Here is a 17,098-nt window from a genome sequence, read left to right on the forward strand (position 1 = left end):
GTGATTTTCATAAACTCTACACAGCCTTAAGATTTAGTAAAATATGTTTTCTTATAACATCCCACATACTTTCTATATTTGAACAAAGTCTTTGCTGTAATAACTAGAACTGATAAAGATAATTCTTATGACTGTTTATTTGTTCATTTCTATCCTAGGTGTGTTTTTTTTAAATTCTTTTAACCTGTCCTGTTCTCGAAAATGTGTCTTCTTATTCAAGCTATATATTTAGGGCTTCTCATATCCCCAACTGAGTCAGGTAACATTAACTATTAGAACTATGCAGTGTTTCCGTGTGCCTGTTGTCCTTAACTCTTGAAGATACTGTTATGGCTACCAAGAGTATTTGTATATTCACCACCACAACTGCTTGCCAAGTGGCCATTACTCATTCTATAATAAATTATAATTCACAAGCAAAATGTGTTCCAGATACTAAGAGTATAAATTTGTCATCCAGAATAGTAAGAAAACTCAAGATAGGAAAACAAAGTCCTCTAGAAAATTTTAAGTGATTTTTAAGAGATTAGAGCTAGAAATTCATAGTTAGAGAGACACATACACAGTTTGGTCAAGATAGAGCAGAGACTAAAAAATGGGCAATTGAGAACACTCATCAGTAACTGTAAAATACATGCATTCATATATTATGATGTTTTTGATTATTACATGTTTATGATTTTATTATATTACAGGTTTTTAACAGGACTTCTGTTTAAGAGCACTTTCTTGGCTAGGGTGAAAAACTACTCATCCGAATTTCATACAATATTAAATAATAATTTACTATTAACATAAAATAAAAATAACGGTGGGCACTTACATAGTACATATCATGTACAGAGACTAAAGTTGAGGGATAGGAAGAACAAATTCCCCAAGGAAGACAACGTGAGTTTATAATGAGGGGAATGTCTATATCCATCCCATGGTTTCCTGTTTCATGTTTTATACCTGTTAGGGGAATAGCAAATACAGTGCTCATTGATATAGGGTATATTCTCTGTCATTGAGGATGGACCTCACTCTCTCAGGGTCTTAATTCCAAGCTCGTGCCTCAGTTGTACCTTCAAAAGGCCTTTCAATTGTGCTATCAGGCTGGCAGCCTCTGAGTATGGTATGTGATAAGGGCAGTGAATCCAATGGGAATTGCCACAGCTCCTTTGCTCTAAAGTGATTACCTTGTTCTTTTTTTAAATTATTATCTTTTATTGGAGTATAATTGCTGTACAATGTTGTGTTGGTTTCTGCTGAAGTGAATCAGCTATACGTATACATATATCCCATCTTCCTTGTTCCCAGTATTTTCTGGGATCCTGTGTCTATGGATCAGATACTGTACGCTTTTGGAGAGTGATGCTGGCTGAGGCTCTGCTGGCAGCCATGCACACAATGTAATCACATATCATGTCCCAAATTTTTGAAGCAGTAGGTTTTTCCAGCATTTACTATACCGTATTAGTAGAAATGGGCAAAAAGTAATAAAATAAATCATCGGTTAGCTATCCTATACATGATATATAGTGAAATCTATGTGTATTTATATATAAATTAAGAAAAGATAGTAGGGAAATTTTGATAAAAGAAAATTAAAAATTCATCGCATGATTGCTCTCAGATCCGTTTCCTGGATTTCCTTGTTCTGCTCTGTGTCCGTGGGAGCTATATTTTCCCAGCTCCCTGGCTATCTGTCTTTCCCAAGGAAAATCCAGGATATTTTCTGACACACAGTCAGATAGTGCATTAGAAGCCATCTACATCTTTTCTGTGATTCTTAACTCTCACTACACAGTCCCTCCCTTTCAGGGTCTCTGCTTCCCCAAGGCCTCTTCTGCTGGGTTCTTGTTCTCACTTCACAGCCCTGGTTTCTGGGATCTGGTAATATTACCTGTTTCCTCTGTCCCTTTAGGATAGTGACTTCCTGCTATTGCTTTCTTTGGGGTTCCCCACTGTCTTCTGTTTAGCCGTTCAGATTTTCCATCACTTATAAAACCAATTCCCTGTATTAAATGTCCTCTATTTGAAAACCTTGAGTGGTTTCTGTTTTCCTGACTAGTGACTAATGTGAATAATTGGCTTATCTCTATTGAAACTTGAAACCTGGATGAAAGGAATAGTTTTCAAAGAAAATATAACTTAATCAAATTAACTTCAGAAGAGATGAACTCAGCACAACAATCTAGAAGAATCAGACTCGTTAAAGACTTAGCATCACCTCCTCCCCCCAACAAAACAAAACCAAAAACAAAGCCCAGGGGCTTCCCTGGTGGCGCAGTGGTTGAGAGTCCGCCTGCCGATGCAGGGGACACGGGTTCGTGCCCCGGTCCGGGAAGATCCCACGTGTCGTGGAGCGGCTGGGCCCGTGAGCCATGGCCGCTGAGCCTGTGCGTCCGGAGCCTGTGCCCCTCAACGGGAGAGGCCACAACAGTGAGAGGCCCACGTACCGCGAAAACACACAAAAAAACCAAGGCCCAAAGTTTTATCTATGCTATATTGTCTAGATAATCCCATGATGTTTCAAAAGTAAAGTTTCTGATTTACATTTTTTTTTTTTTTTTTTTTGCGGTACGCGGGCCTCTCACTGTTGTGGTCTCTCCCGTTGAGGAGCACAGGCTCCGGATGCACAGGCTCAGCGGCCATGGCTCACGGACCTAGCCGCTCCGCGGCACATGGGATCCTCCTGGACCGGGGCATGAACCCGTGTCCCCTGCATCGGCAGGCGGACTCTCAACCACTGCGCCACCAGGGAAGCCCCCTGATTTACTTTTAGGGAAGAAATTTGACACTGATATCAAAACCTGACAATGAAGACATCAAGAAGAAAAACCTAGGACCAATCTAATTTGTGTCATGAGTAAATGAAAACATTCATTATGTCAATGAAAACATTCTAAATAAAATATCAACTAAAAATTACAGGACAATATTAACAAAGTAAAATCTGACTGTGAATGGAAAACACTTTATATACATTTCTTAATATAAGGAATCCTACAGAGCCATCATTTATACTACTTTATATACAAAAGGAAACTAGGCTAATAAAATTAAGACTCACTAAAAAATAAAAGTAGCCAATATTCATATCTTTATTAATCAGATATTCCAATTTGGACATTATCAATCAAAATAACCATTTAACAAGCAAGACCAATTGATATTAAAGATTATGTTCTATAAGCTCCAACAATAAGTATTCAAACTTCAAGGTCTGGGGAAAATCATTTATTTTGCAAACAAATTACAAATACATTTGTTATGACTGCAGAAGGCAGACAAGGATGCCTAAAGTTTAAATTTTTATACTATTCTGTGTTTAGGACCAGAAAGTAATAACATTGTTACTCTTGTCACTATTCTCAATTTGACATCTCATCAATGCAGATTCTTCAGCCTTAATTTATCAGCCCAAGTGGCATTGGTATCTCTTACTATTGCGAAAAGCATTTTCTCCCTTCTCAATTCTCTAAAGTTCTTTTCCTAAAAGTTGCAATAAAGAGTGCTTGCATTTATAAATTTACATATGAAGAATTCCATTTATTAAATATTAGATGGCAAAGTTGAGAGCCTAAATAAAACTAAATACTAACCAAAATGGGTAGTTAGATATAGATTACATGGGTCATAAAAACACATTAAAATATTAAATTAACACAAACACTGATATCTTTAAAGACAACACACAACCATAATATGTCACTTCAACAGACTTTGGAGACTAGTGGTGAGTGAGCATCATCAATTCAAGGAATAGTTAATATTGGTCAATACACAAGAAAAGTTGAAATGTAAAATATTATAGTTCATATATGAAAGAAATTTGATAGAAAATTCCCCCAATTTCACAGCTGTCCTAAAAATTTACATGACATCATTAAGGAATATTTGTTAAATTGAAAGTAATTTCTAAACTTTCAAACGTAAAAACAAAGTTTAATCACCTATTAAAGGACACAAATTTATTTTATCCACAGAAAAGTTATTACCAAATTGTCATATGAAGAAACTATCAGAATGTACAGCTAAAAATTGTAAGAAAAATATTTGTTTCAGACAATAAAAATATTATTTTTTTAAACATTGTGATGATGTGGAACTTATCAGCTTTTATTTATTTAATAACTTTGTTTATTTTTGGCTGTCTGGGTCTCTGTTGCTGCACGTGGGCTTTCTCTAGATGCGGCGAGTGGGGGCTACTCTTTGTTGTGGTGAGTGGGCTTCTCATTGTGGTGGCTTCTCTTGTTGCGGAGCACGGGCTCTAGGCATGGGGGCTTCAGTAGTTGTGCCACGTGAGCTTCAGTAGTTGTGGCACATGGGCTTAGTTGCTCAGCGGCATGTGGGATCTTCCAGGACCAGGGCTCAAACTCGTGTCCCCTGCATTGGCAGGCGGATTCTTAATCACTGCGCCACCAGGGAAGCCCTATCAGCTTTTATTTTATTTTATTTTTATTTATTTATTTTATTGGTGTATAGTTGATTTACAGTGTTGTGTTAATTCCTTCTCTACAGCAAAGTGACTCAGTTATGCACATATATATATTCTTTTTTGTATTCTTTTCCATTATGGTTTATCCCAGGAGATTGGATATAGTTCCCTGTCTATACAGTAGGACCTTGTTGTTTATCCATTCTAAATGTAATAGTTAGCTTCTACTAACCCCAAACTCCCAATCCATGCCTCCTTCTCTCTTCCCTCCCCCTTGGCAACTACAAGTCTGTTCTCTATATCTGTGAGTCTGTTTCTGTTTTGTAGATAGGTTCATTTGTGCCATGTTTTAGATTCCACATATAACTGATAGCATATTGGTATTTGTCTTTCTCTTTCTGACTTATTTTACTTAGTATGATAATCTTTAGTGTCATCTATGTTGCTGCAAACGGTATTATTTCATTCTTTACTATGGGCGAGTAGTATTCCATTGTGTATATGTACCACATCTTCGTTATCCATTCATATGTCAATGAACATTTAAGTCGTTTCCATGTCCTGGCTATTGTGAATAGTGCTGCAGTGAACATAGGGGTGCATGTATCTTTTAAAATTGTAGTTTTGTGTGGATATATGCTCAGGGGTGGGAGTGCTGGATCATATGGTAATTCTATTTTTAGTTTTCTGAGGAACCTCCATACTGTTTTCCATACTGGCTGCACCAACTTACATTCTCACCAGTAGCATAGGAGAGTTCTCTCTTCTCCACATCCTCTCCAGCATTGGTTATTTGTAGACTTTTTAATGATGGCTACTCTGACCAGTGTGAGGTGGTACCTCACTGTAGTTTTGATTTGCATTTCTCTAATAATTAGTGATGTTAAACAGCTTTTCATGTGTCTGTTGGCCATCTGTATGTCTTCTTTGGAGAAATGTCTATTTAGGTCTTCTGCCCACTTTTTGATTGGATTGTTGTTTTTTTTTGTTGTTGAGTTGTATGAGCTGTTTTGGAGATTAAGCCCTTCTTGATCACGTCGTTTGCAAATATTTTCCCCCTTTTCATAGGTTGTCTTTTTGTTTTGTTTATGGTTTCCTTTGCTGTGCAAAAGCTTTTAAGTTTCACTAGGTCCCATTTGTTTATTTTTGTTTTTATTTCTATTACCTTGGGAGACTGACCTAAGAAACAATTGGTACAATTTATGTCAGAGAATGTTTTGCCTATGCTTTCTTCTAGGAGGTTTATGGTGTCATGCCTTAGGTTTAAGTCTTTAAGCCATTTTGAGTTTGTTTTTGTGCATGGTGTGAGGGTGTGTTCTTAACTTCATTGATTTACATGCAGCTGTCCAATTTTCCCAGCACTACTTGCTGAAGAGACTGTCTTATTCCCAGTATATATTCTTGCCTCCTTTGTCAAAGATTAATTGACCTTAGGTATGTGAGTTTATCTCTGGGCTCTCTGTTCTCTTCCATTGATCCGTATGTCTGTTTTTATACCAATACCACACTGATTTGATTACAGTAGCTTTGTAGTATTATCTGAAGTCTGGGAGGGTTATGCCTCCTGCTTCCCCCCCCCCTCAGGATTATCAGCTCTTAAAATGTGCACTGTTGGCTGTGATTTCTTCTTTCCTTTCAACTGAGTATTAACATTTATACCTCAGTATGTATTAGTAATCACTTGTTATTTTTTCTTAAAGATTGCTTACAAAATTAAATAAGCATAGGGACTACAAAACTTGTCCTTTTTCTAACCTGTCTTGATTCTTAGGGAATTTTTGAAAGTTTGGTAGTGGCATTAGACTTTCAGAATCCAAAGAATGAAAGTTCACACTTGGAGCAATGTCCCCTAGGAATTGAGAGACAAGAGAACTCTAGCAGATGGGCTAAGTGTATATATTGGACGAGCTACATGCAGTAGTGCCCTCCTGCAGACCAGTGGTGCTCACTATTGAGCATATTACTATGTCTGAGGATGCCTATGCCAAAGACAAGGGTTTAGTGTGTTTATTCCAGCGTTTCTCAGAGGTATTTGGTATATATGTGGGCATTTTGGAACATTTCTTCAAAATTTCTTCAATATTTCTTCAGGAAATATTGGAATAGAATAGTTGTCAATAACAACTATTGAGCATAAGCAAGAGATTTTTAGCAGCCAGAATGCATAAGACTTTGAAATATGCATTCAGGAGCATTTCCATTGATCTATGTTTCACTGTTGAATAGTCAGTGTGATAGTTGGTGCTATTTTCCTGCAGGGAAAAGGGAACCAACAAATGCCAAGGTTTTTCCACAGGCAGTCTTTGGCTAAATAAGTGCCAAAAAAGACACTCCTTGTGGGAGTTTGGGAGGATTAAAATTCAGCTTTCACTGTTGCTTTTTAAACCCAAGGACACTGCTAGTGAACATTGTCAGTATCTTTCTTGGGCTATTTTGGAAACTTATCATTCAGTGATAAAAAATAATTTTAGATATGAAGAGGAAACAATTGAAAAATTAATCTCCACTTTGGGAGAATTATATTTTTCTTGATTTCTGCCTAATTTGTTTCATGAGTGTTTGATGAATTCATTTTTACTTTACAAGGAAAAAGAGTGGGCCTGTTTTAATTGGGAATATTTTGATTGTCTGTTCACATGACAACTTAGGGAAAGTTTTGTTTTCATAGGAACACTAATTCTCCACCTTTAGCTACATTATTTCTAGTAATCTTCTAATATGCGCTTATATTCGAAAGCATATAGATGGAAAATTTAAGGCCTTCATTTTGAAAAACTAAACATGACAAGAGAACCAAGTTTTCTTTGTGTGTGTATGGAGAGTTGTTTTGATTTTCAAATTGTAAATGTTATTGAAAACTTCCTTTCATTTTCTTTTCTTTACTGTCTGTGCTTTCTGAAACTATTGGCTCATGTATTTGGCATGAATATAAACAATCAAAAGGAAATTAATCCATCACAATTCTAATTTCAATTTGCCTATTTTTATCATTCATATTTTTGCCATCTGGAAATTTTTCCATCACTAGCTAAAAATATAATACTCCTTTTCAAATACTTTGGAGTTTTATAGACAGACACATTGAAATTTTATTCTCATTGTGTATGGCATTATTTAGTATGCTTAAAGAACTCTGTTAATTTTAATTAATACATAAAACATACTGCTTACATATGTGTATGTGAAAAGATTGATATTTGTATTTATGTGAAATCAAAAAATTAGGAAAATATACATAAATATCAAGAATTAAGTTATACTCATTTTGCATGAATGTCCTTGTAAAACTAATAAAAATTAATTTCATAAGTTTTTTTATCATGACAAATAAAATTATAGTTATGAATATACATGTAGTTTTAAAACCTGACCTAAGGCTATCAAACAATTAGATATGTACAAAATGGTTAGAAAAATCTTAATAACATAATAAATTTTAACTAGCTAAGTGTTTAACATTTTTGTTTGAAACAAATATAAGCTGATAACAGTATAATTAGAATTTTCTCTGTGCTTTGTGAAAAATGTATATTGTAGTGAATGCATTATGTGTGTGTTTGGTGTGTATATGTGTGTATATTTTATACATAACTACAAAGATAACACATTTTATTCAGATATTAAGTTGGTATTGATTCTAGGGCTATTAGAGTCTTGGATTTGGGGAAAGTTTCTCTTTTTTATAACAATAATTCTAATGTCACTCTACCATATTAAAGATTTTTTAGTCAATGTGTTACTTTTATACACTAGAAAAGTAAATGGTGTGAGATTTTACTTGCACATTTGTAGAGATGTACCCATGTCATCCATTAGTGAGGCAAAGAATAATTTCTAAGGTTAGAAAGAGCAGATCTCTCTCTCTCCGCCCCTCACCCTCTCTCTTTCTCTCTCTCATATATATCTCTAAGATATTTGTTTCTTCTCATTACCAGTGTAAATGCTAAATGCCTGTATTAATAAAAAGAGATGTTATTTTACAGAGTAATTTTCCTCACTGCCTTCCTTTTTTTCCCTCAAATTTTCTTAAATATAGTTTCTTTGTTGATACCTCCCTAAATATTTTTGATACTATAGGATCAAACTCTTTGTGTATGTGCTTGATGCATTATTTCCTGATCCCACAGATATTTTTCCTTGTTAGTTTCCATTTTTGCTTCTATCATTTTTATTTTCATATATGTTGTATATTAGTGTTTAATTCTTAATACACAGTACAACCTTTTGGAAAAGAATTATCTATGTTTGTTTTAATATGTATTTATATTTTTGTAATACTGAGTCTTCTAAAGATTGAATGATAAAATAATAATAATGCAATTCTGGTTAAGGTTAAAAAGTCACAAAGTTTAATAAGCAACAAAGTATCAAAAGTATCAAAATGTTATTTTATTTTATTTTTTTAAAATGGAGCTTAACAGTATCTTTTTTTTTTTAACATTTATTTATTTATTTGCTATATCAGGTCTTATTTGCAGTGCGTGGTCTCTAGAGTACTCAGGCTTATTAGTTGAGGCATGGGCTTAGTTGTCTGCAGCATGTGGGATCTCAGCTCCCCGACCAGGGATCGAACTGGCATCCCCTGCATTGCAAGACTGATTCCCAACCACTGGACCAGCAGGGAAGTCCCCTCAATATGTTATTTTTAAATTAAAATTCAAGTAATGCTTATTTTTTAATTAAAAATGACACCATAATTATATATAAACTTGTGGATAATGAAAATCAATTTCATGATGATATTAAATTAGCCTTGAAAAGTAAGACAGTTTTGTATTTTTGCCAAGTGTAACCCATATAGAGCATGTATATGCATTTATATTGTGTGTGGGTAGATATCTACACACATATAAATATGGTATATACATATGGATATAAATGTATTAATTGCCTTAAATTCCATTCCTTTTTTTAAAGAGTCAAATCAGCTTTTTAAAAGCATACTATTTTTAAAACTATAGTATTTCTCACTATATCCTTTGTTCAGGGATCAGTATATCCCCCAATTTAACATCTTATTAAAATACATCTACTAGTCCATAAATCTTTCACATTAATTTTCTAATAATAGATTTTTTTAAAAAAACAGTGGTTTTTTTACATCAGTTTGGTAAACAGGAACAGGCTTACCATGTTGTTCTTTATGAGAATTCTTTAGAAGTACTACAATATATTGTCTGTTTCCATAAAGCTCATAATGGGAATGAAATGCCTGAGGCAAAACATGTCTTCTGTGCCTTCAGAAGTAAAACATCAAAGAAAGATAATATTTGCATATAAATATATGAAAATGTTCATAAGTAAAATCTTTGTGAATTGAGATAAAACAAAAAAGCATTCTTAAAATATTCTTTCAGAAGCAGTTTCCTAAAATCACAATATAGGGACTATAGGTATAAAATAGTTGACAGTTATGTCTTGTGATCTTTATGTACTCAAAATCCATGAAGCTTATTTGGTGAATAGTAGATAAAGAAGAAACTTCAAGGCATATGGTATTTCATACTCTACATTTTAGTTATGGTCAAAGGTAGGACTCTTTTGGTTAAATGTCAAAATTAGATGCATCAATTTGGTAAGTTTATGAAAATAGTGTAATTTTTATAAAATATATATTAAAGAAGAGATTAAAATTACAGATGAGATAACATATTTGAAGAGTGTTACTAGACAACAGCAAATCAAAAGGCTCTGAGTGATGACATATTTAACTGCTCCTGTATGTATACAGACCTGAGGCATGAAATAGACTCATCACTAACCTGCATAACCATGAGTGAAAAAATGATTATTTGAAGTCATTGAGTTTTGAGTTAGTTATGCAGCACTATTTTGGCAGTTGTTAACTGAAACAGAAACCTTGGGATGGAGAAATGAAAAAATAGACAACACTCCCTACCCACCTGTTTTAATAAACAAAATAATAACATAAATAGCTTGATTAGATGTTGGGTTGCAGAGAAAAATTAAGCAGGGAAAAGGATTAGGGGCTGTTGAAGGTGTCATTTAAAATATAGTAGTCAGGAAAGCCTCGCTGAGAAGGGGATTTTAGCAGGTCAGTTTCCCTAAAAAACATACTCTGACACAGAGATTTGTTTACGGTATAATGGCAACTGGGTGGTAGCTCTAGTTTAAAATATAATATATTTGCTGTGTCATTTGGTGTCATCTACCCTTTTTTCAAACCAAGACTTCTAAACCTACAGAACCAAGAGTCACAGCAAGAGGAAGTATAAACTCTCCCAAATCGGTCATGTTAAAAGGGACCACACCTACTACCTCCTCTTGGTTTCCAGATTTATGTATTACACCAATTAGTGACTTAGTGTTGGTGGATCAAGCACGCCCTCTGCTGGCTGAAGCCCTGTGGGTAGGAAAGGCAAAAATATATATCAATACCAGTTACTATGAATTACTGCCCCTTCTGTGTTTGAAGGGGTCTAATGTGGTCAATTTTCTACCAAGTAGTTCTTTGGACTTTGAAAGACTTGGTGTCATATTGGTGTCTCAGTTTTGATCTCTTTTGCTAGCACGTTGGACATTTGGTATCACCAGTAGTTAGATCACCCTTGGTGAGTGAGAGACCATACTGACAGACCCATGTCTAGTCTCCATCCTGGCCACCATGGCCACTCTGTTGCTGTATCCATTTGCCAATACTCTGATGTTTGATGACAGTGACTAACAAAAGACAACCAGTAGAGTTATTCTGTCTACTTTATTGGTTTTTTTTTTTTACATCACATTTTTTTTATTCACATAGAAAGTCACAAAAATTATAATCATCCTCATCAGTTCAACTGATGAATGAATTCATCAGTTTTCCATTAGAGTTCTGAAAATGCTTATTGATTCAGTTCAGCAGTATAGTCAGTTACCAGAAACGTGTACTTGTCAGAGTCTTTTCCATGAATTCCTTGAAGATGAAACCCTTTTATAGGAACATTTTTGCAAAAGCATCAGAGTACACCCAGAACTGTCTGTAAATGACAAAAGACTTAAAAATGGCCACGTTTAAAGATTTCAAGGAAGTTCATAATAATGCAATTGACAAGGAAATTTAGTTATTTCTGAGATATACATTTTAAAGTAATAACTAGAATTATGACTTATAACATTATACGGCTACATATAAGATTTTTAGGAATTTCATGTAATGTCTGAAACATTTATATTAACATATTTCCATACAAATAATCCAAAGAAAGTTTAGTATTAGTTTTTTTTAAATTTTATCTTGTTTTTTTATGCAGCAAGTTCTTATTAGTCATCAATTTTGTACACATCAGTGTATACATGTCAATCCCAATTGCCCAATTCAGCACACCACCATCCCCACCCCACGTGGCTTTTCCCCCTTGGTGTCCATACATTTGTTCTCTTCATTTGTGTCTCAACTTCTACCCTGCAAACCAGTTCATCTGTACCATTTTTCTAGGTTCCACATACATGTGTTAATATACAATATTTGTTTTTCTCTTTCTGACTTACTTCACTCTGTATGACAGTCTCTAGATCCATCCATGTCTCAACAAATGACTGAATTTCGTTCCTTTTTATGGCTGAGTAATATTCCATTGTATATATGTACCATATCTTCTTTATCCATTCATCTGTCAATGGGCATTTAGGTTGCTTCCATGACCTGGCTATTGTAAATAGTGCTGCAATGAACATTGGGGTGCATATGTCTCCTTGCGTTATGGTTTTCTTTGGGTATATGCCCAGTAGTGGGATGCTGGATCATATGGTATTTCTATTTTTAGTTTTTTATGGAACCTCCATACTGTTCTCCATAGTGGCTGTATCAATTTACATTCCTACCAACAGTGCAAGAGGGTTTCCTTTTCTCCACACCCTCTCCAGCATTTGTTGTTTGTCGATTTTCTGATGATGCCCATTCTAACTGGTGTGAGATGATACTTCACTGTAGTTTTGATTTGCATTTTTCTAATAATTCGTGATGTTGAGCAGCTTTTCATGTGCTTCTTGGCCATCTGTATGTCTTCTTTGGAGAAATGTCTATTTAGGTCTTCTGCCCATTTTTGGATTGGGTTGTTTGTTTCTTTAATATTGAGCTGCATGAGCTGTTTATATATTTTGGACATTAATCCTTTGTTGATTCGTTTGCAAATATTTTCTCCCATTCTGAGTGTTGTCTTTTCATCTTGTTTATGGTTTCCTTTGCTGTGCAGAAGCTTTGAAGTTTCATTAGGTCCCATTTGTATATTTTTGTTTTTATTTCCATTACTCTAGGAGGTGGATCAAAAAAGATCTTGCTGTGATTTATGTCAAAGAGTGTTCTTCCTATGTTTTCCTCTAAGAGTTTTTTTGGGTCCGGTCTTGAGTCCATTTTGAGTTTATTTTTGTGTATGGTGTTAGGGAGTGTTCTAATTTCATTCTTTTACATGTAGCTGTCCAGTTTTCCCAGCACCACTTACTGGAGAGACTGTCTTTTCTCCATTGTGTATCCTTGCCTCCTTTGTCATAGATTAGTTGACCATAGGTGCGTGTGTTTATCTCTGGGCAATCTATCTTGTTCCATTGATCTATGTTTCTGTTTTTGTGCCAGTACCATATTGTCTTGATTACTGTAGCTTTGTAGTATAGTCTGAAGTCAGGGAGTCTGATTCCTTCAGCTTCGTTTTTTTTCCCTCAAGACTGCTTTGCCTATTTGAGGTCTTCTGTGTCTCCATACAAATTTTAAGATTTTTTGTTCTACTTCCTTAAAAATGCCATTGGTCATTTGATAGGGATTGCATTGAATCTGTAGATTGCTTTAGGTAGTATAGTCATTTTCACAATATTGATTCTTCTGATCCAAAAACATGGTATATCTCTCCATCTTTTTGTATCATCTTTAATTTCTTTCATCAGTGTCTTATAGTTTTCTGCATACAGGTCTTTTGTCTCCCTAGGTAGGTTTATTCCTAGATATTTTGTTCTTTTTGTTGCAATGGTAAATGGGAGTGTTTCCTTAATTTTTCTTTCAGGTTTTTCATAATTAGTGTATAAGAATGCAAGAGATTTCTGTGCATTAAATTTCTATCCTGCAACTTTACCAAATTCATTGATTAGCTCTAGTAGTTTCCTGGTGGCATTTTTAGGATTCTCTATGTATAGTATCATGTCATCTGCAAATAGTGACAGTTTTTCTTCTCCTTTTCCAATTTGGATTCCTTTTATTTCTTTTCTTTCTCTGATTGTCATGGCTAGGACTTCCAAAGCTATTTTGAATAATAGTGGTGAGAGTGGACATCCTTGTTTTGTTCCTGATCTTAGAGGAAATGCTTTCAGTTTTTCACCATTGAGAATGATGTTGACTGTGGGTTTGTCATATATGTTGAGGTAGGTTCCCTCTCTGCCCACTTTCTGGAGAGTTTTTATCATAAATCGATGTTGAATTTTGTCAAAAGCTTTTTCTGCATCTATTGAGATGATCATATGGTTTTTCTAATTCAATTTGTTAATACGGTGTATCGCATTGATTGATTTGCATATTGAATAATCCTTGCATCCCTGGCATAAATCCCACTTGATCATGGTGTATGATCCTTTTAATGTGTTGTTGGATTCTGTTTGCTAGTAATGTGTTGAGGACTTTTGCATCTATATTCATCAGTGATATTGATCTGTAATTTTCTTTCTTCTAGTATCTTTGCCTGGTTTTGGTATCAGGGTGATGGCGGCCTCATAGAATGAGTTTGGGAGTATTCCTTCCTCTGCAGTTTTTTGGAAGAGTTTGAGAAGGATGGGTGTCAGCTCTTCTCTAAATGTTTGATAGAATTCACCTGTGAAACCATCTGGTCCTGGACTTTTGTTTGTTGGAAGATTTTTAATCACAGTTTCAATTTCATTACTTGTGATTGGTCTGTTCATACTTTCTATTTCTTCCTGGTTCAGTCTTGGAAGGTTATACCTTTCTAAGAATTTGTCCATTTCTTCCAGGTTGTCCATTTTGTTGGCATAGAGTTGCTTGTAGTAGTCTCTTAGGATGCTTTGTATTTCTGCGGTGTCTGTTGTAACTTCTTTTTCATTTCTAATTTTATTGATTTGAGTCCTCTCCCTCTTTTCCTTGATGAGTCTGGCTAATGGTTTATCAGTTTTGTTTATATTCTCAAAGAGCCAGCTTTTAGTTTTATTGATCTTTGCTATTGTTTTTTTTGTTTCTATTTCATTTATTTCTGCTCTGACCTTGATGATTTCTTTCCTTCTGCTAACTTTGGGTTTTGTTTGTTCTTCTTTCTCTAGATCCTTTAGGTGAAAGGTTAGATTGTTTATTTGAGATTTCTCTTGTTTCTTGAGGTAGGCTTGTATAGCTATAAACTTCCCACTTAGAACTGCTTTTGCTGCATCCCATAGATTTTGGATTGTCGTGTTTTCATTGTCATTTGTCTCTAGGTATTTTTTGATTTCCACTTTGATTTCTTCAGTGATCTCTTGGTTATTTAGTAACGTATTGTTTAGCCTCCATGTGTTTGTGTTTTTTACGTTTTTTCCCCTGTAATTCATTTCTAATCTCATAGTGTTGTGGTCAGAAAAGATGCTTGATATGATTTCAATTTTCTTAAATTTACTGAGGCTTGAATTGTGGCCCAAGATGTGATCTATCCTGGAGAACATTCATGCGCACTTGAGAAGAAAGTGTAATCTGCTGTTTTTGGATGGAATGTCCTCTAAATATCAATTAAATCTATCTGGTCTATTGTGTCATTTAAAGCTTGTGTTTCCTTATTTATTTTCATTTTGGATCATCTGTCCATGGTGTAAGTGAGCTGTTAAAGCCCTGCACTATTATTGAGTTACTGTCGATGTCTTCTTTTATAGCTGTTAGCATTTGCCTTATGTATTGAGGTGCTCCTATGTTGGGTGCATATATATTTATAATTGTTATAACTTCTTCTTGGATTGATCCCTTGATCATTATGTAGTGTTCTTCCTTGTCTCTTGTAACTTTCTTTATTTTAAAGTCCATTTTTTCTGATATGAGTATTGCTACTGCAGCTTTCTTTTGATTTCCATTTGCATGGAATATTTTTTTCCATCCGCTCACTTTCAGTCTGTATGTGTCCCTAGGTCTGAAGTGGGTCTCTTGTAGGCAGCATATATATGGGTCTTGTTTTTGTATCCATTCAGCAAGCCTGTGTCTTTTGGTTGGAGCATTTAATCCATTCACGTTTAAGGTAATTATCAATATGTATGTTCCTATGACCATTTTCTTAATTGTTTTGGGTTTGTTTTTGTAGGTCCTTGTATTCTCTTGTGTTTCCCACTTAGGGAAGTTCCTTTAACATTTGCTGTAGAGCTGGTTTGTTGGTGCTGAATTCTCTTAGCTTTTGCTTGTGTGTAAAGCTTTTGATTTCTCCATCGAATGTGAATGAGACCCTTGCCGGGTAGAGTAATCTTGGTTGTAGATTCTTCCCTTTCATCACTTTAAGTATATCATGCCACTCGCTTCTGGCTTGTAGAGTTTCTGCTGAGAAATCAGCTGTTAACCTTATGGGAGTTCCCTTGTATGTTGTCATTTTTTCCCTTGCTGCTTTCAATAATTTTTCTTTGTCTTTAATTTTTGCCAATTTGATTACTATGTGTCTCGGCGTGTTTCTCCTTGGGTTCATCCTGTATGGGACTTGCTGCGCTTTCTGGACTTGGGTGGCTATTTCCTTTCCCATGTTAGGGAAGTTTTCGACTATAATGTCTTCAAATATTTTCTCAGATCCTTTCTCTCTCTCTTCTCCTTCTGGGACCCCTATAATGCGAATGTTGTTGCATTTAATGTTGTCTCAGAGGTCTCTTAGGCTGTCTTAATTTCTTTTCATTCTTTTTTCTTTATTCTGTTCCACAGCAGTGAATTCCACCATTCTGTCTTCCAGGTCACTTATGCATTCTTCTGCCTCAGTTATTCTGCTATTGATTCCTTCTAGTGTAGTTTTAATTTCAGTTATTGTATTGTTCATCTCTGTTTGTTTGTTCTTTAATTCTTCTAGGTGTTTGTTAAACATTTCTTGCATCTTCTCGATCTTTGCCTCTATTCTTTTTCCGAGGTCCTGGATCATCTTCACTGTCATTATTCTGAATTCTTTTTATGGAAAGTTGCCTATCTCCACTTCATTTAGTTGTTTCTCTGGGGTTTTATCTTGTTCCTTCATCTGGTACATAGCCCTCTGCCTTTTCATCTTGTCTCTCTTTGTGTGAGTGTGTTTTTTGTTCCACAGGCTGCAGAATTGTAGTTCTTCTTGCTTTTGCTGTCTGCTCTCTGGTGGATGAGGCTATCTAAGAGGCTTGTGTATGTTTCCTGATGGGTGGGACTGGTGGTGGGTAGAGCTGACTGTTGCTCTGGTGGGCAGAGCTCAGTAAAACTTTAATCCACTTGACTCTTGATGGGTGGGGTTGGGTTCCCTCCCTGTTGGTTGTTTGGCCTGAGGCAATCAAACACTGAAGCCTACCTGGGCTTTTTGGTGGGGCTAATGACAGATTCTGGGAGGGCTCAGGCCAAGGAGTACTTCCCAGAACTTCTGTTGCCAGTATCCTTGTCCCCACGGTGAGCCACAGCCACCCCCTACCTCTGCAGGAGACCCTCCAACACTATCAGGTAAGTCTGGTTCAGTCTCCCCTGGGGTCAATGCTCCTTCCCCTGGGTCCCGATGCGCACACTACTTTTTTTGTGCCCTC

Source organism: Pseudorca crassidens, chromosome 4 (genome assembly GCF_039906515.1).
Source record: "Pseudorca crassidens isolate mPseCra1 chromosome 4, mPseCra1.hap1, whole genome shotgun sequence".
Taxonomy (NCBI): domain Eukaryota; kingdom Metazoa; phylum Chordata; class Mammalia; order Artiodactyla; family Delphinidae; genus Pseudorca; species Pseudorca crassidens.